The sequence below is a fragment of the Ursus arctos genome, unplaced genomic scaffold, assembly GCF_023065955.2.
Source record: "Ursus arctos isolate Adak ecotype North America unplaced genomic scaffold, UrsArc2.0 scaffold_12, whole genome shotgun sequence".
Lineage (NCBI taxonomy): Eukaryota > Metazoa > Chordata > Mammalia > Carnivora > Ursidae > Ursus > Ursus arctos.
In genome coordinates this window covers 56492651-56517180 of record NW_026622786.1, presented here as the reverse complement: position 1 = coordinate 56517180, position 24530 = coordinate 56492651, and the positions used below count along the sequence as shown (strand labels likewise).

General features: G+C 39.6%; 1 long non-coding RNA gene across 8 annotated transcripts in view; it reads right to left on the bottom strand.

Annotated features, from left to right (window-relative positions):
* LOC130543452 (uncharacterized) overlaps nt 1–24530 on the bottom strand; it is a 327812-nt gene that overhangs the window by 149804 nt on the left and 153478 nt on the right. For 7 of the 8 annotated variants that reach the window (XR_008958821.1, XR_008958816.1, XR_008958817.1 and 4 more), the window contains one exon: nt 921–24344. This is a non-coding gene — a long non-coding RNA (uncharacterized LOC130543452). The remainder of the gene's footprint in view (nt 1–920; nt 24345–24530) is intronic. The other variant, XR_008958815.1, reaches the window with a different exon arrangement.

The window sequence follows — 24530 nt, the reverse complement described above, 5'->3', positions numbered from 1 at the left end:
ACAAGAATTCAAAGGTGCTAGAGATCACTGTGGACTGGGGTCTCAGAGAAGTAAACTTGCAAGCGCAGATGATGCACCAGGAGGGCAATAGTTAGAGCCAAGGTGAAAGAAAGGCTGTGCAAATATGAGAAGAAAGCATAGACAGTGTTAAGAGCTGCAGTGGGGCAAGGTACAGGTTATTAGAAGATTATTAGATTATTAGACTGTTATTAGACTCTTAGATCAAAGAGAAGGGACCCAACCCAGCTTCACCAGACACGATCAGAAGGGAAAGAGAGGGGATTTAGCTCAACAGAGGAGTAATAATAACAAAACATCAGTAACAAAACAGTAACATTGCTTGTACTCATTACATATCAGGAACTATTGACTTCATGCATATTTTTGCTAAGTAACTGTATCTATCTATCTATCCATCTATCTAACCACTTAACTAACTAATTATCTTCATTTTCTTATTTAGGACCCGGAGAATCAGAGAGGTTAAGTAAGCTGGAAGTGGTCACGCAGTAACCAGCCAAGCCACGATATGGACAATTGAACTCCAGAAACAGTGTTCTCAACCACTCTGCTTACTCTCCAGCCTCTGAAAATCATTAATATTCCATTTCATGTTGCCTTTTAGCAACATATGACAAACCCAAGCCCTCCTTGGTATTGTACACCTGTTGGCAGCAGAGTCTTTGAGGCCTTCATCCAAGTGCACTGCAGCAAAGATACAGATGGGAATCCCCTCATCCCCCAGCTCTCCCGGGCTCTTCCCATTCATCAAAAGAGGGTAGCTGATTTGGGGCGCTTTGGCCACAAGAGCCAGAAAGAGTCTGGAAAGTAATTTGCTCTTTGCCAGAGGCCTCATGCTATGAGAAAACAATTCCCTTTCTAATGCTCCCCCACAGTCACCGGACCCATATTCCTCATACCGTGCAGAATGCCCAGCGGTTTCTCCCACCACTTGACTTCATAGCTGGAGGATTCCCACTTCTTATAAAACATGTTCAAAGGAAGTCAGAAAGTCCAAATCCTGATGGGGTTATTTCTTGATGAGGGTCCTGTTTTTGCCTCAGATTCATTCACGTGCAGTGGAAAGAAGTATTCAAATGACAAGAGTTAAATTCAAAACATGTAGCCACTTTCTGTTATATTTTTTTTTCTGACTGAAAGCAAACCATTTAGATGTTTGTTTCCAAAAAGGCATCTGTCAGCAATCAAAGGGGAAAAATGCATAAAGCAAATGCAATTGTTTGGAGTAGCATTTCCTGGATCATGTTAAATGCTTGAATTGCTCCCCATTATGCTCACCAAATAATTTTATTTCCCACAATAATTGCAATATTTAACATGTTTTATTTAATCTTGTTTTAAGGCTATTAACAACGGGCCACACTGTGAAAAGACTGATTGCTGTATGAGAAAGGACAGCTTCCACCAGCCTCTTAGAGAACAATGATAAAGTTAAATGCACCTAATTGTTCGGGATTTAAAACACTATTATCCAATAATATTTCTCATTTCTTTGTTCAGAACTACTGTGTCATCTCCTGTAAAACCTTCCCCAGTATTCCATCATTCACAGAGTCAAATCTGGACTCCAGTTTACCTTATGCCCCATTCATTCATAAATAATGGGCATGCCCAGGCTGTTCCGAGTCTCAGAAATGCAGCAGCTCAGATAAGAGACACCTCCAACTTCAGAGGCTGCTGCGGGACGAACTTAGAAATTGTTAAGGCTTGGGCCCACGAATCCAAAATGCCCATGTGCCTCCTTGCCCTGGACAATGCTGAGAAGACCCTAAAGGGAAGAAACTTTGGTTTTGTCTGCTTTTCAGAGGCAAGTAGGAAAGGATGAAATAGGTTGATTCAAATGCAGAATGCTGCTTCATTTCTTTTCTTATTCCCTCCCCCCCCCTTTTTCCTGATTTATGCTATTTTTCATTCTATGTAGAATTTCCAGCATTTTTTTCCTTTTCTTTCTAGAAATAGTAAACTGCAGAAAGACCAGGTCATTTTAATGACATTGCAGTTACGCAAGACAACAAATGTTTTGGCTGGCCAGCTCAGGGCAAGATCCTGGCAGAAGGTCCATTTGCTTGTGGACACTGAAGGCAACTTAACATTTCCTATGCTGCTGCAGATTCTTTTTCTGAAAAGTGAGGTAATTCCAGGGTAATAAAAACTGTAAAGATGCTTCTAGGAGTAATGACAATAGCCATATTTGATAATAATTTCCGATACCACCTTCCACCCCCATCTTATTAGAAAAAAATATCCCATTACAATGAGGGATAGGAGAGAAAAAAATGTCTTATTTGTTACATTTGTGGCTCATTCTGTAGAAGCAGTCTGGGTGTCGTGTTTTAAATTATAAACCATTTCAGATGCAACAGGATAAAATTTACTTTACTGAAATTATTTTTGTCAAAACAGCTATTTACCTCATGCTAAATAGTTAAAATAACACCTACTAAGGGTGAGGTTAGGAATAGGAAAGCAAAGGCCGCCAAATTCAACCTTTTTGGAACTTAAAATGTGTCCTGAGTAAGTTCATCTGAATATTATTCAGTTGAAAATGTGACTAGAAAAAAATCCACTGGATAGTTGGGCTGTAAATGCACAAGTTTTTAAATAATCACAGTTCAATCGCCCTGAAAAATGCTGTAGATAAATTCCCCCAGGCTCGGGAGTGCCTGTACAGAAGCCCTGCAGTGTAGAGAGCTGTAATATCACTGCTAGGTTCTTGGGGATCAAGAAACCGCTTATATCCAGAAAAATAAATAAATAAATAAGATGTGTCCGGTCCACGGCTCTTATAAAGTTATTTCTGCAGTTACTAATTTGACACAGTTTGAAAGAATAAAATATAACAAACATATGATATTCTCTCTACTTCTTCTCCCCTCTTAGTCGTCAAGTAAAATGACTTGAAATTCAGCAGTTGCCTGGACTTCTCACTTAAAAAAAAAAAATCATTTTTACAGTCACTCTTATTGGTAGGTCTGTGCTGTGGTTTATTTTTTCCTCTAAAGAGAGGATGTGTGGTTAAAAACCCCTGTGAAGAAGATGGCTTGGTTACAGTAAGGAAATCAGATGTGATTTTCCTTGAATAAGGAAGTACTCATGTCAAGTTTAGCCTGAACTGTGTTAAACTGAATTGATAATGACTGATCACTTTATTCACAGAGAATTGAAAAGCTCAGAATTAATTTTAAAAAAGAAAGAACACCAAAAAATAGAGATGGCGTGTAGCCTAGCCTAGGTTAGAACTTGTGAAATATCAGTAATGTATTTCCTCACATAAAAACACACACCTAAATACAATGCCAGCCAAACCAAAAATCAAGGGACTCAACCACTGTCATCTCATGTTTATGTTCCTTCACAATCAAATTAACTAATGAATTAATTTTTAAAAAAGAAGGTAAGAGAAATATTTTTCCCCAGAATTTTTTTTTTTTTTACTCCTTGGAAAACCTGTTCAGCTGTTCCCAGATTTAGTTTTAGACTTTTTGCTTTGCTTCCAATGAGATGTGTAAGACAGGAAAACTGAACTAAACATTTTTTTAAATGCACAGCTCACGTTCTTGAGAGAAATGGCTGTGAAAAACAGATACTGAATCAGACCTAAAGTCGAAGGGGGGGGGCAGGAAAAAAAAAAAAAAGCCCAAAACATCGCATGATAGTCTCTAAGCAGTTCCATCTGTCAAGCAGAAATTTTAGGCTAATAGCCTGTGGCGATCTCCCTCCGCAGTCCACTACCTGCCTTTGTCCTATTAAATCTCTTTATTCTCCTTAAAAAAAAAAAAAAGAAAGAAAGAAAGAAAGAAAGAAAGAAAGAAAGAAAGAAAGAAAAGAAAGAAAGAAGGGAAAAAAAGAGGGGGGATTGGTTGTTGGAAGGAAAGGAAAAACCTTGCAGACCAAAATCATCTGAGTGATGAAGCCCTAATTTTAACCGCCTCTCTTTGATGTGTAGCAGTGGGTCCTTGTTTTTTAAAAAGGAGAGAGAAGACAGTGCTAGGAGCAGAAGACTTTTCATCTCCACTTCACCTTGCCACTGGGTCTGTGAGAGATTGGTTCATTGTCAAGGAGATTTTTTTTTTTACCCATGATTCCATATGGTATGGACCGGACTACATGTTGCCCCACATGCCACTGCAAATGTTTTCTCAATTAGGTGTCTTATCTCCCGTGAGTTAGCATCAGATGAAGCTTGCTGACAGCGTAATGGCAGGGAAAGCTTCCGACGGCTCCATCAAATGGCAGCTCTGCTACGACATCTCGGCCAGAACTTGGTGGATGGTGAGTTGGCAGCCGGGGCTGCTTTTTTTTTTTTTTTCCCTTTTCTACTTTCCCTCCCTCTTTGACAAAATGTCCCAGACCTCACATTCATCAAATTCACATTTGATTTTTTTCACACTCTTCAGTGAAGCAGCCTCACACTGCTTTCTCTTGCCATCCTCTCTCTGCCACTCTGCGACTCGAGTTCCCAGCAATGCTTGCCCTGGTTTTCCATGGGACAGTGTTTGAGAGTTGTTGGGGGTTTTGTTTGTTTGTTTTTTTTTTAAAGTAGCAGAAGTTTTAAGGTGGAGGTGGGTATTTTAGCCAAGTCGGTCTTGGGGTAAAAAAAAAAAAAAAAATGAAATGTTTGTCCTGGCCCTCGGGTTTTGCTCCTTCTCTCTAGCCTCGCAGCCCCCTTTACTTTTGTTTTCAGGGACTATGGGGTGCTTGGTTTTTCCTTGGCTGTGGTATTTTCTGAGGACGTGTGTTGGAGCTGGGGAGAAGCAAGCCCTGGGTGAATTCCCGTCCTGCCCCATTAATTGGAGTGCCTGAAGTCACCTGTGGGAGAACTCTGGGTCCCCACTCCCTGTTTTCCATCCGGGGACTCATAGCTCTCATCCAACTTTTCCCCATTTGTTTACCTCAGAGCAGGTCTTAAATCTCTGAGGAACTCCGGCTCTGAGTGGGAAAAGACCCACACACTCTATCTTTTAGTTATTCTGGGTACAAATAAAGTTTTAATAAAGTTCTACCATGCGGCCGCAGAATGAGTTAACTCACATGTCATGGTCAACCAGGCCAGACAACCTTTGACATCTTGGATCTATAAGAAGTCGAGTGAGTGGGGAGGGCGCACAATAGCTTATTGTCACGGGAGATGCGAGTCCTGTGAGGAAGAGAGTCCTCACATCATCACTGCCCTCGTTAGGGTGGTGTCCGTTAAGGATTACTTCGTTAGCAGAGCATTTCTAGTTTTCCGTAATTATTATTCTTGTGGCAAGCGTGAATTCTTCCAGGGAGTGAAAAAAAAGTTTGCTGCCAGGACAATGAATGTATTATCCGTTCCTAACTGGACCGTGAACTTCAGCTCATTTCACATAGATATCAGTTTAAGAAAAAAAAAAAAAAGAGAGAGAGAGAGAGAGTGAGTGAGAGAGAGCGTGGTGTTGAAGGGGGAGACTGGCGAATGGAATTACAAGACGGGACATGGTCGGTTTCATTGCATGATCTGCGGAAAGAGTTCTCCTTTCCCCTTCCTGGACCAATGGTGGTATCATTTGGGCAAGTTTTAGGAATTCTGAGGACTGAGAGACTCTTAAAAGTGAGCTACTGCAGGATTCTATTCGGCTGCTCTTGGGGTGCAGTGTGTCCCTCCTAAGGACCCTTGAGTAAAGGTGGTTGTGGGTATGTGTGTACATGTGTATTTTAACTTGTGATTTCTTAACTAGACAATAGAAACTTTGCCAATGATTTCAGGACAATGTTACTTGCACTTTTTGATTAATTAGACTAGCAGTAGACTATCCACTCAGCTCCTGAACTATTCAGGGCACTTATTTTCCCATTAGAGTTTCTGCCAGCAAGAACAAGGTTTACTTGTATGCCATGATGTTGCCTATTGCTTTGCCTTGTGTAGCCTGTTAAACACCAGAAATGAATATACTGATTGGTTTAGCTATTATTTTCTAAGCTAAGTTGTGAGTCTTAAAAAAAAAAAAAAAAAAAACCTGCGCGCTGATGTCATATTCTGGGTGACATTCTCCTTCCTTGTATTTCAAGAGCTCATAGATTTTATAGACTGTTACTTTTTATGGCAAATTGTGTTATCTTTTTTTTTTTCTTGCAAAGATCACCAAATGCTCCTCTTTTTTTTAACTTGGAAAACTGTCATTTATTTTTTGTAAAGTTTACTTGGAAGTTGCTTTTCATTTAAAATTGTTTTACAGATGTTTTACCGCCGGGAATATAAAATATAAAAGTGATGGAAACATTTAGCAATGCAGTTGACTAAAAATAAACAATGCTGTAAGCTCACATGCTGCTGTTTAGGCTGCATACGACAGGAAGTTTCTCTCAACTTCAACGCTTCTAGATCTTTGCTTTGAAAAAGGGTGAGAAATCAGAGTGCTCTTTAAAGAAGTTACAGAAGTTACCATAGAGAATAAATCGATTTTTTATTTCCGTCAAAGGTAACCACATACCACAGCATTTTAAATTTGCCAGTTGCAAATAATTCTAATGTAAATTTCCCACTATTGATGGGAAATTGAGGACTTTGATGAAGGGGGAAAAGGATTAATTAAAATAAGAGAAATTTTGCATTTTATCCTAGCTCTTCTCTTTCCTTGAATAGAATTCACTCCCTCTTCCTCCACACCCTCACCTCACTACCCCAAACAATTTTCCCCAACTTAAAAAAAAAAAAAAAATTTAGACTTTGCCCCTGGCTGAAATGGCCCTTTAACCAAAGGATAGTACAAGATCCGAGTTTCACACTAAAGGCAAATAAAGCTTTAAAATTACCTCATGCGTCATCTGGCTGCACAGACTCCGGGCTGCATAGTGGGAACCTCTGCTTGGTCCTCCCAGCATACAAAGGCAACTCAGTGAATGCCCCCTCCGCCCGTGGAGGCTCGGCCTCAGCTGCCAGCACCGGGATATGCAATTTTGCTTTTTAATGAATCGTAAACAATTTGTATGGCAAATGAGTTTGTTTGTTTTAGTTTTGGGGCATATGTTGGACCAGTTGTAGACAGCCATTACCTACTCCAAAATTTTAGGTGAGAATGGATAGAGCCCCAGATCATTTTTATTTTTCTAAATAATAAAGACCCACTAGAATGAAAGAAACTGGTTAATAAAAGCCTGAGAATAACAACCCCTCTCCTCTTTCCCTCTTTATCCCCACCCCCTATCATAATGCACCCAGCTTACAGTAGGGCTTTAACTGCACTTTTTGATAACGAATTGAAGGTTGGTTGACTAAATTAATTGGGTTGGTGGGGTTTTTTTTTTAAGTAGAAATTTTAGCTTTGTCTTCGAAAGGCTACTTTTGTTCAAGAAACAATTATTGTAAAATGTGAAATACTAAAAAGGGCCTTCTTTACCTTTTATTGCTTTTTTGGGTTAAAGCTAATGCCGTCTCAAAAGACATAGGCTATAAGAAATGCTAAATACACTGTTGATATCAAAATGGAGTGGGAGAGGGGTCTTGACATTGAAAACTCAAATGAAAACTTTTACTCCCACCCAAAGAGTTGCAAACACAACTTAGAAGTTAACAAGCAACCAGGGTTCGAGCATGTACATTTTAACAGTAATTACCTTTGGCGCTGCCACTATGAGAAATCTTTTGATATCTGAGCCACTTCTCTAATGCTTTAATCATGCAAATCAAGAAATAGATATTGCATATCAACTTCATCTAGCTATGTTGTGACATCTCTATTTGAAACCTTCGACACACAACTAAAGAAAACCCTCATGAAGTTTTTCTCCACTCCAAATGAAATGGAAGCACCTTGGAAGCATGCATATGCTTCAAAATATAATTCTGTCCAATGGAATTACCTCCATTCTACCCACATGGCATTCAAACGAAGGAAGAATAAACAGCCTCCTCTTCCTAATGATTTACTGATAAGATATTCTAGAACTATTTTTATGCGAATTACAAAATACCCTTGTCCTGCTTCTTCAATCCAATTTAAAAACTCACAGTTACTAGAAAATGAAGGCTATTAAATCATCCTGCCGCCCCCCTCTCCCCATGCTAGGTTCCCAAGCACTTATTTTAGAAGCATTCTTTTTGGAAATTGCCATATAATTTTTCAGTCAAGAATTATCGATCACTGAATTCAAATTTTTACAACTCAGACTTTGTATACCAGGAAAATACTTGGGTAGCAAGGATATGCTATGCCTTGGGCTGTCAATGCCTTTTTAAAAAGTAAATCTATATGTTTACCAAGCAAGGTATGTCTGTGAAATACTGTCTTACTCTGTTCAACATTTCAAAAAAACTCTCCACTCCAGCCTACCTCTCAAATGATTGACAGCCCTAACCGCTGCAGACGCAAAACTAAGAACTCATATCTCATGCAACCTTTTGTTGTTGTTATTTGCTTGGATTCACAACTGAAGTTGTAGTTATTATTTCAATTTTGAAATTGTTAATTCTCAACTGAGCCACTGTTGCTAATGATTGTCTTCTATATTCTTTGGAAGACATTGCTTAATGAAGATTTTTCTATGCTTTTGCACTAGCTCTTTCATGATGATGATTAAAATAACTTGGAAATTGCTACAATGGCTATAAATGAAAAGAATCAAAATGACGGGATTCGGTGAATAATAAATCATATCATATTCTCGGTACCCAGTATATTTTCAAAAGGAAGTGTCCATGATAAACATATTTATACACATTCTATTTCAAGCACTTGCACACTCTGCCTGGGCTTATTTTTAAATGCACACTTGTCTTATTTTTATCTACCATTATAAATATGTGTGACTATATTAATTTCCAAGAATATGCATTCACTTCAAAGATTTCCATGCACTATTATTTTCTCACAGTATTAGCAATGATTGATTGCAAGCAAAATCTGAATAAAGTGGCATTTTATTTTTTTTCTCTCATATATATTAAGAAATTGTCCTTATCGCTTTCTTTAGGTTACCTTATGCAACATCTTTTAAAGTACCATTTACTATGCTTAGGGAGATGCAAATACTTTAAACTATGTTCCTATTTTTTTTCTCTAAATCAAATTATGATCCAAATGCACTCCATTCAGAAATGTGATTGGTTACTTAAGCTGGCCTATGTTCTTCTACTATCTTTTTAAAAATCTTGATTTCCTGTTATTACGCTCATATTTCTCCTGTGAACTTTAGACTGTAAAATAAATGCTTTGTCCTTACTTATTTTCTAGTTGATTTTCCTTCACCTGTCCTGAATATTGTCAGGAATGTTTCTAATTTAAAACCAAAAGAATCAGGGGCTGATTAGAAGACAGGAAATTGGAGGATTAAACTGTCTGGTTGAACTTCCTTTACTTATCAGCACTCAGTAACTCACACTGGATTACAAACTCAACAGGACAATTTTTACAATGCATTGTTCCTTCTGGATGTTTACATATATACAGTGCATGTGAGGGGAGTGTGTGCGTGTGTGTGCACATACGCAGACTCTATGTGTCTGTGTGTGTGTTCGTGAGTAGGGAGAGAAAAGAATGAGCAGCTGGTAGTTATAAGTCGATGTTTTTAAGTGGGATAGTTTTAAACGAAAGGGGCTGATACTATGAGTATGAAAGTTCATTCCGAGACTATAATCCCAGGATTGTCTCAAAACTTTCTCATTAAAACATCTCCATGAAACCCGGCAAAGAAGGAAATACTATAAAGGAGAAAGCAAGATGTACTCATTTGGAAATAAAAAATAGAAGGGCATAGCCCTTATGCCGTCCATCTCTCCTCAGTTCTGCTCGGAATTCTGAACACCCATAGTATTGAGTACAGAAGGTGTCCCGTAAGGAGCGAAGGAGTTAATCTAAGAAGCTTCCAAAGCCCTGTTGAGATCTCCTTGGCACCTACAGAGAAAGGAAATCTTGCTTACTGTGACAGCAGGTCTGAGTGTTTCAGGTGAGCATATATTGTGAAATGGGTGCTTGGCAGGGAATGAAATAACAAATCAGGACCAAAGGGTAAGGATTCACCTTACTCCATTAGATCATTTAAAATGGAAAAGAAATAATAAAGACAAACCACTCTCCTAGATTTTTGCTCTGCCATATATATTTGCAGAGCAGTGTTTTAGAAACTATGCTGAGTTCTTTTTCCTGACCTCATTCTGCTCACCTGTCTTGCCCTCCATAAGTATTTGTCGATTGGGCTTAAGAGCGCTCTAGAATAATATGGGACCATTTTTCCCACTGCTAATTGAAATGGTGGGTGCCACCGAGAAAAATAGAAGACGAAAAAAAGTGGAATGTATGGTCTGGCAAAAAGAGTCGGTCATTTAGACTGGTAGATTCGGAAGTGAAAACTTAGGAGCTCGTTCCATCAGGCTTTCATTTATTCACCAACTATGCATTGAGGGCCCTGGGGTTGGGGGGGAGTAGAGAATCCGCCTCTGCTTCTGCCAGCTGCCATCATTCAAGCTTCAAAGGTACTAGGGAGCCAGCCTCTCCGTACCTGAGGATTTCATATTAACAGATAGCATTGATTGAACACAAACTCTCTGCCAGAATCTGTTTTAGGTATTTTCCATATTTTTTTAATTAATCCTAACCATAAACCTATGAAGTGAACATTCCTGTTCCACTTTACATACAAGGGGACCAAGACTCCAAATAGGTCACTTGCCGCCCGAGGACATGCACACCTAGAAGGAGCTGCTCAGACTGCAGGAGTGTACTGGCTTCATCTTGGACTTGTCATAAATGAATCGATTCTTTTAAGTGCTAGAATATAACGGAATTCAGAACTTGACAGGATTAGCACCATCCATTCCTATGATGGTATTGTGGGGGCACAAGTCTGTTCGCTAAGGAAATGGGGGCAGAGAAATGACAATGTGTCAAAAGCCAGATAAGACCCAGGCCCTGTTCTAGAAGAGCTGTGGGAAACAAGTTCCTATTTTGTAACAGAAACATCCTGTATCATCACGGACTACAGAAGCTCAGAGAGACAGGAGAGTCTGATGCATGTGGTCGTATTAAAATACACCTTTTCATCAGAAGATGGATGGTTCAGGGAAACTCAGTGTGTTGAACTCCTTGCTGAATATTAGGGACTTTTTTTTCTGTAAGCAATTTAATCTTTATTTAACAGATCTTTCACTTGTAGTTTTAAATGGAACATACCATTTTAAAAAGGCCATCCTTCCAAAGAAAGATTCCTGGTGTTTCAATCACTCTCTCTCTAATAAGCAGAAATGCCAATAATAGAACATTATTGCTGTTTAATATTTTTCATTGCCACAGGAATTGCTAATTGAAGGTTTATTCCAACATAGTTTTCTGTAAGGGAGGACACAATGCAGGATATATATTACCTAATGGCAAAGATCTTAATACACTCACTACAAGTAAACATCTATTTTCCAGACAACTGCTGACTATAAACAGTATGTCTCAGCCAGAGCTCTTTAATGGTGCCACATGTGAGACAGATTTTTTATTCTTATAATCCAAGTTCCTTTTGTGATCCTTGATGCACACATGCTATTTGCCCTGCTGACTGTTTGAAATGGATGATAATTGGGAATAATGACCAGGTCAGACACGGGGATGCCCAGTCCTGGGCAGAGCAGCCCTCCACCAAATCGGCATCCCTGGCAGGCTCCTAGGGGAGGGCTGGTGCCCATTAAGCTGAATCAGACAGTCAATCAATGTGGCTGACCCTTCTCACCTCAGTAGATACCACAGTATATGCACCTTCTCCCCACATAACCGAAGTGTAGACGAAGCCTATACCCATCTAGGGTATGTTCCCGAGATGGCCTCATCTTCCTCCCCAACAAGCCCAAATATTCCTCATCCATCCTCTCCCTCACAGATGCACAACCTCTAGTCCTGTGATGAAATGTCTCAGCAGCTGGGTTTGATAAGCTCCCTTCAAATGTTGAAAAGATAAACACTGTGGGCTAAATAATTTATGTCAGCTATTCATTTAAGAATCAATTAAAATCATGATAAATTGCTTTGTTGTGTTTGATTTTAAGAAAAACGGAAACCTCCATTCTCATTTTTAGGAACATGTGAGAAATGACCTGGTAACAGGTGCTGGGATCTGGATTCCGTCCTAGTAAATAGGAGGGAGTCCTTGAACACTTGTAATACGTTGCCCAGCACTGAGTACCCAGTATTGTTGGTAGAACTGCATAAGAGAGAGATGGATGCAAAAATCTGAGGGGGAAGATTACCATAGGAGGGACCGATAAAATTCCTCACCTGAAAAGTCAAGACATGACAAAGCCTAACACAGGGGGCCACACACACTAATATCTTCAGACCAGGCAGGTGAGCTCAGGGTAAGACAATGAGGCTATAATCGATCTAGTGGGGAATGGTGGGGTTGGTGACAAACTGGAGAGTGATACCTAATTACCACTAACCAACAGTAACAACAAAACTGTAATAACCAAACAAAACACACCTGCTACCCAGGGCCTAATGCTGGTGAGAGTACACCATGGATCAGAAACTAGAATGGGATTCCAGCATCAAAGCATTACGTTCCCCAAACATCAAAGAACTGAAATGCAAATATCCCTAAGAGGGGGGTCACGGCCATGTAAACCATACAAACTACACTGCAGGTTCCCCCATTCACATCTGATCCATTTCTCCTGGCAGGCTTCCTTGGGTGGGAGAAGGGAGAAAGAAGACCATGTAAGTATCTAAAATAGGGAAAGGGGGCCTCAAGCAGGAAAGTGGTTAGCAGGAAGGGGACCTGGGAGATAGTGGAAGACACAGAGAGAATGCAGAGCAGGGAGGCTGGTGGTTGCAGCCTGCCTTGCTGAGCCTCACCTGCCCACCCCAATTCCCTCTACTTTGGCAACAGATTTCACCAAGTGCCTTTGGCATCTCGAGGGTCTCCTAGGCTGTGAGTTTTCAAAAGTGGATTCTTCACGAGCACACGGGTTGATGCCCGTGCCCATTTTTTCCACCCAGCAAACTCTACCCTCCCCTGCCAGGCTCAGGCCTTCTGCCTGAAGCCTTCCCAGGTTCCCTGAAGCAAAATGAGTCACTCTCCCATCCCACCCCCCTGCCTCACAGCCCCATGCTCATAGTATTACAACGATGCTGACTAAATTATTTTGGGGTTTTCCTGTTTACTATCCAGCCCCACGATGTTGTTTCTTCCTTAAGAATAAGGTCTAAATAGTATGCTTCTTTCTATGTCTAGCCAATGTCTAACCTATGGCAAGTACCCAAAAAAAGTGGTTTCGTGCAGCTCAGCAGGAGAAGTTGGAAAAGTGAGAGCAGTTAAGGCTAGTGTGCCTTCCAGGACTCTTCTTCCCCCCCACCCCCACACCCCCATCATGATCCTCTAGGCTACAGGAGATCATTCAGCAAACTGCTGCCCTGCCAGGTATTTGTGGAAATTTCTGACTGCCCTGTGCTGGCTGCTTGCTCCATGTAGTCGCTGAGCCCACCAAGTGCTCTGCACACATGTGAGCTAACCCTCAAAAACATCCCCGTGAGATCAATATCATTCCCTCCACTTCACTGATGAGGAAACCAAGTAGGGGTGAAGAGTCCAGACAGTAGTTTGAGAAACTCTAAAGCTGTGCTTTTCACTCCTACGTTGTAATGACACCAATACGCCCAGCACCATCACACGCTAACTCAGGCTCCAAAAAGGTCTGGGATAATTAAATGGGGGCAAAGTTTCACTCCATTTTACAGAGGAGAAGACTAGAGTCCCAGAGGCTAAACTTTGCCCTGGAAGTCAAAATCGTCAGGAAGCCTGGGTTTAGAACTGGAGTCTCTAGTGATCTTTCTAGTAAACACCCATGATGGTAAATCATAGTGTATAGCATTGTCTAATTAAAAGCAAGCAAGCCTTTTCCTCCTCTGAGGATTACAGGAGATTTTCATTGTTTTTCTTTCTGCTTTTCTATATTTGTTCATATTTCTGCAATGAACACATATAATTTATTTATGAGTGATATTTAACAAAGTCATACTCACCGAAGATATTAGTCTCATTCTCATTGAGCTCATAGAAATAGCATTAGCACCAGATGCAAACATACATGGATGTCACGAGAGCTTGGGCACTGAGGATGTGCATATTTTCAAAGTTGAGTGATGCCCATTCCTTTCATTAAATTCTGCATTTAACTGCTGTTGTTAACACTCCCTTTCTTACAATGGGTCAAGTACTTTCTTCGCATTCCCCAGTGTAATAGCAGTCAAAAGCCCAGAATTCAGATTCAGGCAGACCTGAATGAATCCTGGCTCTGCCATGGATAAGCTATATGACCACAGACAATGACTGGAAACATTCTGAAAGGGTTTCCTGAAACTTGGAAGTATCATCATCATATGGCTCTTGCGAGGATTCAATGAAACAATGCATATTGCACAAGCCAGAAATCTGGGAGACATCCTACTACCCTCTTGCTCACTCCATATATCTAACTCAAAATAAACCCTGTTGAAATTACTTCCTAAATAATTCCTAAGTCCATCCACTTTTCTCTACCTCCGCTACCCTCCCCTAGTCCAAGCCACCATCTTGTCCAGCCCACATTCACATAGCAGCCTCCTAACTGGCCTCACTGCATCTTTCTTTGCCCCCTGCAATGTATTCTTCACACTTAGGGCCAAAGGATCTTTTCAAACACAAGTATCTGTCATTTCAATGAATTACCCTGTCTCTTAAAAAGAAAATCCTTAACAAGGCCTGCGTGGTTTTCCTCTCCCAGCCTGTCTGGGGCCCTTCTTCTTCTTAAACATACTCCTGCCAGTTAATTAACCTTTTAGTTCCTCAAAATCTCCCAAATCCCAGATCTGATATATGTTCTTCTCCTCTCCCCAGAACACAGTCTTCTCCCATAATTAACATCTCCCCACCTTCCCTTCTCAATACAAATATGGCTTTGTCAGGAAGCCTCCCTGTCCTCATACTGTGTCGAAGAACTCTACGGACTAACCCCCAGAGCCCTCCAGACTTCCCTGCAGGGCACTTAGCACTGTTTATGGTTACAGTGGTATATGATGATTTGGCTACTTTCTGTTCCTCCCAAAAGACTGTAAGCTCCATGAAAGATAACGTTCTGCTCATATGTGTTTTTCTTGCACCCAGAACAGTGCCTGGCGTGTTGTAGGTGGTAATTCAATACTTATTAATTCAATGAACAAACGGATGGTACGGTGCCTGCCATAGCTAACGCTAGATAGTGTTAATTATTATCATAATTAATATTCCCCACATACAGAAAGGTGTTGAAAAGTGGATTTAGTGTCCTTTATATGTCCTTTAAAGGAAATTCATTTCTCCTTAGTAAAAGAGTTAGAGAAGTAGAAACTTAAATTAAGAGCTGAGAGCTCCCAACCTGGGATTGAGCCCTGGCTTTGTCATGTACCTTGGCCATGTGATTTCACATCTTTGATTGTTGAGGCTCCAATGAGTTAATGCCATTGATGTGATTAGCAGGGTGTTTGGCCTACGGGCAATATTTAGTAAATGGTTTATTGTTATTCTCATTACTATAGATAACCCCAAACCTTTCTCTAATTCATCTGTATGACCTTTAAAAAGCCCCTTGCCCTCTAAGGTTGTCAGCTTCATCCTCTTTAAAATAATAACGTCATCCTCACATGGTTCCCAGAACTGTTTTGGGGATCAGGTTAATAAGCAAGTGGAAAGTTTCTCTGAAAATTATAAAGTGTGATAGATATGTAAGACACTGCTAATGTCAACCTGAAGAAACACAGGCTCCAAAAAAACACAATCAAAAATTGGGGGAGGGGGTAACTGGGCGATGGGCATTAAGGAGGCATGTGACGTGATGAGCACGGGGTGTTATACGCAACTGATGAATTATTGAGCACTACAGCTGAAACTAATGATGTACTATAAATTGGCTAATTGAATTTAAATTAAAAAGAAAAGAGACACCTAAAAAAAACCTTTCAGGGCCTTTCCTTTTATCTTCTCTTCATGACAGACCATATGGGAAGAAGGGGAGTGGGGTTCAACACACCTACTCAACAATGACTTCAAGTAGTTACTAATTGAAATTATGTGCATGAGTGTAAGTGGAGAGAGAGAGAAGTTAATAGAGGATAGTCTAAAAACCCACATTTTAGAATGAGAATGCCTATACAGAATCCCTTCTCCACAATTTCCCAGCAATGAGACCTCAGGCAAATTGCTTTATCTGTTCACCTGTAAAGTGGGACAAATGACAGTTCCTCCCTCACAGGTTGTTGTAAGAATTAAATGATGTGATCTGCATACATCCTTGAGAACAGCCCCTGACATATGCTATACACATAATAAGGGTCAACCATTACTCAGATTATTGTTTTGTTGCCATCCTCATCACCATCATTATCATTACCATCATGTTGGTTATTACTATTTAGGAGATCAATGTTCAGAGGCCTAAGAAGAGAGCAAGGCAGTTAAAGAATACCTAACAGATTCATTCTGACAAGATGGCATGTGTGGATTTTGAGACAAAAAAATTCCTCCCCTAACGTATTTGATTAACTTACTGTGTCAACTCAGTTTGGGCAGCACAAGGCCCTGTGAAATATTCCCATTTTACAGATTAGAAGCTGCACTGTTAAGTAAGTTACCTGAGGTTGGTTCCAAAAGCTAATAAGGGACTGATCCAGGATTTGAACCCTGATCCAAATTCATGTTCTCAATCACCTAGTTATCCTGCCTAATTCAATGTGTTGCTGTATTAAGGTTTGCTGTTTAAAATTTGTTAGCTATTAATCATATCATTAATATTCTTCCACATGAAGAATAATAATCACACAGCTATCATTAGTAAGATACAGGGCTCAAGGCAACATAACTAAAGACCTGGAAAGTGTAATAATTAAGCCCCTTTGGGCACCCTCTCAGGAGTAGTTTGTTGGGAAGAATTGGAGATCTCTGGTTTAAAAGGGTTTCTAACTAGGAGCCTCTTTCCAGTGTCCAATACTTAAACTACCAACGAAGACAAGACTTCTTAAAAATACTGACAACTGGTTCTAAGAATTGACCCACTAACAATTCTGGTAGGAAGTTCCACTAACTACACAACTATGATATTAAATAGAAATGTATGATTACCAGCCCATGACTACTATGTTTCAAAAATAATATTAAAGGCCCACAAGCACATGACAACAGGTAGGAAGATCTATGTCACTTCATGCTGCCTTTCTATTGGTTTAAAAACACAAGTCTAGGGGCGCCTGGGTGGCGCAGTCGTTAAGCGTCTGCCTTCGGCTCAGGGCGTGATCCCGGCGTTATGGGATCGAGTCCCACATCAGGCTCCTCTGCTATGAGCCTGCTTCTTCCTCTCCCACTCCCCCTGCTTGTGTTCCCTCTCTCTCTGGCTGTCTCTATCTCTGTCGAATAAATAAATAAAATTTAAAAAAAAAAAACAAAAAAAAAAACACAAGTCTTCAGGGGCGCCTGGGTGGCACAGCGGTTAAGTGTCTGCCTTCGGCTTAGGGCGTGATCCCGGCGTTCTGGGATTGAGCCCCACATCAGGCTCCTCCGCTATGAGCCTGCTTCTTCCTCTCCCACTCCCCCTGCTTGTGTTCCCTCTCTCACTGGCTGTCTCTGTCTCTGTTGAATAAATAAATAAAATCTTAAAAAAAAAAAAAAAACACAAGTCTACAACAATTGGATATAACCATTCCTCTTTTATCACTAATTTTTCTACACTCATTAAGATAATGCAACTACCACAAAACAACTGAGTAGCGGTGGCAGGGAAGCTGGTGGTAACACTATGCATCCTCTGAAGTGTGGTCCCATTAGTAAAATGCAAAAAGCAAGGGGAAAAAATGGAAAAAGCCAAAGTGTCCTCACATGCTGGGAACCGTAGTTTTATATATTTCATCTTCTCTGAACATTAAGGAGTCGGGCCTTGGGATAAGAAGATATTCTAATGACAGACCAGCAGAATAGCAGGAAGATGTTGATACACTGGAAATCAGGCCAGGACATCAATCTGTTACACAATTAGACTATCTGGGAAGAGGATTTCACCAGAATCCAGTTGGAGAGCAAGGGAGGGAGCAGGAGAAGTCCACATATGTAAGAAAAAAATAGATCCATATAATTCTCTCCCTCATTTGGAGTTAGATAAATAAGAAGAACATACAAAAATAGAAAGCATTAAATGCTTATGAACAAGAGTAAAGAGAGACTTGGAGGAAGAAATCTTCTGAAAATCATTACGTATAGAAACAGCAAGAAAAAAATAGAAAATTTTCTATTCTCTGACACAAGAGTAGGATGCCATTGGAAAGAACTATGTGATGTAATAAAAACTAGAGCATGAAATTTTAAATGAGATTGACTAAAGCAGTAAGTCCAGAAAATTAACAGTATTAGGTCTACCATAGAGCAGAATTAACATTACGCAAATTGGCCCAGAAATTTCAAAGTCATACTTTCTTTTTTTTTTTATTTTTTTAAAGTAACCTCTATACCCAATGTGGTGCTAGAGCTTACAACCCTGAGATCAAGAGTCCCATGCTGTACCAACTGAGCCAGCCACATGCCCCCAAAGTCATACTTTCAGTAACGCCCCCAGATACACAGAAACACAAAGTGTGAAATTCATATGACAGAGAATGACACCTATCCCAGATCCAATTCAAAGATTACACAAGTGTTTCTAAAGAAAAGAGAATAAGTGGACAGGAAGCAATAGTCAAAGACATAACAGAAAAAAACAAAACAAAACTTTCTGATCCTGAAGGGGAAAGAGACGTCATAAGACATTTATAAACTGACCAAGTTTACTGCATTTCAGGCAAAGATCAGTAAGAGATCCATACCTAGCACAGCCTGGTCTTCGGAAAGGGGCAAAAGGATTTTACAAAACTGAATAGAAGAGGAAAAAAAATTCACCAAATGCCTTACCTCACATAGAAGAGATTCTAAAACTCCATGTAATTGTTGACTCTGATAATTAGAAAAATATAAAACAAAGCCTGGATTTTGGAAACTTAAAGTTAAGTTGAAAAGAGGATATACATACACCTTTTCAATTACTAAGAAAACAAAAAATACATACAACATTCCATATATGCAAACAAACCTCCAAAGCAGAAGAAATAGCAAAAAATGGAAAAGGAACTAAGTCATGTAGAACAGAATGACAAAGTTAACAAAGCCACCTATATGTCAATAAATGTAAGTGGTTAAATTCCAATATTAGGAAACAAAGATTCTCATATTGTCGTAAAAAATTAAATCCACATATCTGCTGCCTCCAACAGACATACCTCAAACAAAAGTGTCCATACTAAAAATAACAGCAAGGGCAAAGAATTATTAAATAGAATAAAATTTAAAGTAGGAAATACAATATTAATTTCTGGCAAAGTAGGCCTTAAGGCAAAAGTAATTAAACAGAAAAATAGATTATTTATATTATTTTATGTTTATAAATGGAAAATAGCATAATGAAGCTGCAGTAGTAATTAATGCCTTTATGTGCCAATTAATCTAATATCAAATGATACAAAGCAAAACTGGCTAGAAAAAGTAAAGAGAAACTGACAAGAACACAATTTGTACGTGTAATTTTAACACAGATTTATCCGCTTTTTCCAGTTCAATTAGACCAGCCAGAATTAGTGACATGGAGAATTTAAATAAATATAATTAATAATATCAAGGCCACTAAACAATGTTGACCTCTACAAACACAGAATACGCCATCTTTAAAAGCATTCAGGAAGCCTCTACAAAAATTTATTATGTCATGCAGGTGCATGGACATGTGTGCACACACACACACACACTAATTAATTCCCAAAGTGGAAATTGGACAGGCTTTCTTGTCTAGCCACATGCAATGAAGCTAGAATGTAATGACAAAAATAGTCAACATCATACTTAATGGCAAAACAAGAAGCATTCCCATAAAAAAAATCAGTTACAAGGTAAGGATGCTCCAAATTACCATTATCACTTAATGTTATCCTGGAAGTTCTGACCAACTCAAAAGATACGACACAGAAATACAAGATGCAATTATTGAAGGAAGACAAAAGTAATATTATTTTTAGGTGACCTGATTAAATACTTAGAAAATCCAAAAGAGCCAAATGAAAAGCTGTTGCAATTAATAAAATAGATGACTAAAACTAATATAACCTCATATGCAACTATACTTCAATTAAAAAAAAGGTAGATTAGTAAAGTGATGGCCACAAGAGAATTATATACAACAATGGTCAATAAGAGACATAATGGGAAATGACTCCAATCCCCAATAACAACAAAAACAAAATCATAATGCACCTAGAAGAAACTCCAACAAGTCACATGCACAACCTAAATGAATAAACCAGAAATCATTACTGAGAAGATTTTAATAAATGAGACCATTCCCAGTGTAGGGCTATAATGTGGTATGTCATAAACATTGCAAATACAACAGTTTTCTCCCAAATTAATTCATAGGTTCAGTGCCATTCAGGTCAAAATCCTAATATAATACTGTAGTTTGTTTGCTTGTTTGTTAAAGCTTATTGGAATTTAAATAGCAGAGACTAAACAGTTTTATTTCAAAATTCTACATAAATATAAGAGATGAAGATTACTATCTTCTTCATTAGAATGAAGTATTATTATACCAAGTTTCAAGAATAATATTATTATCCAATAAGATGTATTAGGTTTCTAATATGGAAAATACTTTGCTCACTGAGGGTAGGGACCCTTCAGAGGACCTCTTCAAGACCCAGCATCATAGAGATGGCCCAACTCAGCTAACCTTCCAATGGCCTGCTGTGTTCTTTGGTACTTGGATTATGTCATATTCATTGGAGATCTGTGACATAAACTTAATTTTCTCCATTTTATCAATGCCTCTACTGAGACATGAAGAGATTTAGTAACTTACTGAGTGTATGCAGATAACAAATCAGAGGTTCAGACAGATTTCTCTTAGACTGGAGAACCTATAGACCCTGCTGACTAGACAGCAGTTGCCCATGGTGAGAAGCCCCTGCAGCCCTTTGCAGCAGCATTCCTCACTGCACGGAAGCTCAGTACTGGAATGGTGGACTTCACGCTCTGTCTTTACAAGAGCCACACATATCACACTAAATGGATCCTTGGCTAGCTAACATAGAGTCAAGGTTGGGATTGGGGTCAAGTCTGGGTTGGTTCAAGCTAGGCTAAGAATTAGGTTGAAGTTAGGATTGCAGTTAGCACTGCAGTTGGAGCTATTAGGCAGGATTTGGGACAAGACTAAGGTTTGGGTCCAACTTAGCTTTAGAGTTAGGTTTAGGGGTAAGTGTAAGTATTTTAGCAGGGAGCTAAAAGAAAGTTAGGTGTCCAGAAATATTTTTTCAGAACAAGTGACAATTATTGATCAATTTGGAAGTTTGATTGAGTTGTATGAAGATTTGCCTTGCGGGTAGAGGCAACTGCTCAGAGGAAAAGCAACACATAGAATTCAGATGAGAGAAACAAATTGGTTTGCCAGGAGAGCTATTCATTCAGTGTGACCAGGATGAGGTATGCTGGGGGCAAGACAGTCCTGGGAGAAGTGCACTGGCAGCCATCTGAAGGTAGTCCTGGAAGTGCTGAGGAATCAATTTAGAATTTTAAACAGGAAAGTAATATGTTAAGATTCACATTTTAAACAATTGCTTTGGCCGCTATGTGGAGGGTGGACGGAAAGGAAATGAGATTGTGGGCACAGAAGCCACCGGGCATGTCACATACCCTCTCCGACCTACCTCATGTCTGTGATTTCTCAGTCACTCCTCTACATAGCCTCCTTGCTGTTCTACCGTTGAGACACGTACCACTTGCCTCAGCCTTTGCACTCACGTTTCCATCTGCCTGGAATGCTTTTCCTCCAGATATCCACAGTGTGTGTTCCCTTAACTCTTTGAAATCTCTGCTCAAAACTCATCTGATGGGTGCCTTCCCTGATTATCCTAGCCAGATTAGCTACCACCCATATACAAACACACTTTCTTTCCTTCTTACCAATTTTATTTTTTCTCCCTTGTGTTTTTCACCATTTATATATTGTCTGTCTATTCCTACTGAAATAGAAGCTTTAGGAAGTCCGGGTCATAGTCTCCTTCATTGCCATGTCTTCTATATCTACAAAAGCACCTGGCACATTGTACATGTTTAATAAATATTAGTTGAATAAATACATTTTGTAACAATTTATTGAATGTCTATGATATGCGAGGTACCTTATCGTAGGAGACAGAGACAAGGGAGCAGATAATTACAGCTCAATGCGGTAACTGGAATGATATAGGATGTTAAAAAAGAAACCATAACCCCAGTCTGGGGACTAATGGAGAACACTTTAAGAAGAAAGGGATCTGAGACGAGTTTTGAAGACCAAAGAGAAATTCACCAGACAGAAATGGGAACATCTCAGAGAAGTAAACAGAGCCTGTAAAAGCATCAAGATGAAATAGAGGTGGAAAGAGCATCCAGTGTGATTCGTCCAATGTGATTAGAAAAAGAGCTCAAAGACCAGGCAAGAAATGAGCTGCTGTGGTAGGTAGAAGATAAAGAATGTTAAGGAACTGCTCTTCATTTTCAATTAGTATCTAATTAGTAGTAGTTTCATTGTCAGCTTTCATGTTCCATCCACTTGTACCACTCAAAGTCTTTAAACACCAGTAAATTATAAGGTCTGCTGTGAAAAGACATAGTTGGACTTTTTTTTTTTAAGTGAACATCCTTGGGGCACCTGGATAATGGAGTCATTAAGTGTCCAACTCTTGGCTTTGGCTCAGGTTGTGATCTCAGGGTCATGATCTCAGGGTCGTGAAATCAAGCCTATCAGGCTCTAAGCTCAGCTCAGAATCTGCTTAAGACTCTCTCTGCCCCTCCCCACCCCCACTCACACATGTGCTCTCTCTCTCTCTCTCCCTCAAATAAATAAGTAAATCTTTAAGTGAACAGCTTTTCCTACACACCTTTGCCATCCAGAAATTGATTTTCTCCAAAAGTTCAGCCCTTAAAATGTTGACTTTTCCAAAAGAAGAGCACAGTCTATGCTTCAAAGAGTCAAATCTGGAGAACTTTAACATTATTCATAGACCTCTTGCTTTTCCTGAGCAAAATCATTCCCACTGGTTGATCCTCTGGGCACTTGTCAATATCTACAAAAATATCTCAATGGGTATTTTTGGAGATTTGGTCTACTTGATTTTACTTTCTAATTAGCTGAGAGCTAACCAAAGACTCTTTTGATTTCCACTCTGGAGGCTAAGACTCCTTGTAAAATATAATAGCTTACTTCTCTGCCTCAACAGGGCATTATGCTGAAATTTTATTTAATGCCTGAGGATTTGCAGTGCTCACAATCATTTTTCTGAGCATAAGTTGGTGGCTTTACGTTTAGAAACAGAAGGACTTTCACATTTATTGAGCACTGTACTGTGTGCCAGTCACTGGCCTGACATTTTTAAACACATTGAGCTACACTCTTTCAAATGTAGGTATTGTTATCCTCATTTTCCAAACAAAAGAACCGAGACTTCAAAGATTTAATAAATTCCCTCATGTCATAAAACTACCCCAAGGTGGCCCCAAATCCCATGGGCTTTCATTTGAACCTAAGCTAGAGACAAACTCCCTAAAAGTGGTTCTAAAATAGGGCATTATCAGCACACTGAGGAGTTGAGGATTTCCCTCAACACATACCTTGAAGCCCCAGATTCAGATAGGGTGGGGAGCAAGCAGATATGCTTTGAAAAGCCTTCGTAGGTAATTTGAACATACCACGTAACATTTTGAGAAAAATTCTGATTTCAAATTCTGTCCTTATGGTTGCCTATTGTCCTATTAAAATAATTAGAAAGTAATAGAAAAATTCACTCGATTTAGTTCAGAATAATCTCTTCCCTCCCTTTACTGTTGTCTACAGGGACTTGAGAGTTATGCCACACCTCTCCTGTTCAGAGTTCTGAGGAGATAGAAGGACCCCAAACTTCCCCTCCTGAAAATGGGGACAATTATTGTATCTGATGTCCTCGCCTATCCAGCTCTTTCCCTTTGAATCCATGGCAGTGGAAACTAAACTATCTACCATTTTATGTTGTTCATGTTATTTTCTCAAACAGCACACACAGATGTGGTAGGCAGTCACCTACACGCTATCATCTGAGGTGTGGACTCCAAATTCTTTCTATTGCAAGTTATCACTGGCTGACATGCCACCTGTGGGCACAGCATGGCCCTCACCTTATGAGTGAATTAGTTTACCAGATCATCAGCCTTCCTTCTTGGATCCCAGTGGAGTCCAAAGGCCAACTGAGCAAATGTGAGTGTTTCGGCTGGTTCACGCACCTGCATGTACCCACCTGGAAAGGAGAGAGAAGACTAAAAGGAAAAAGAAGGAGCAATTGGGGAACCCAGGCATAAGTCTCTAGATCAACCACTTCTCTTTTCAAAGACCCACCCATTTATTCTATTATCTTACCTCTAAAGCACTTTTTGAAATTATTTTTTAAATTAAATTATAATTTACATAAAGTGTTACATTAGTT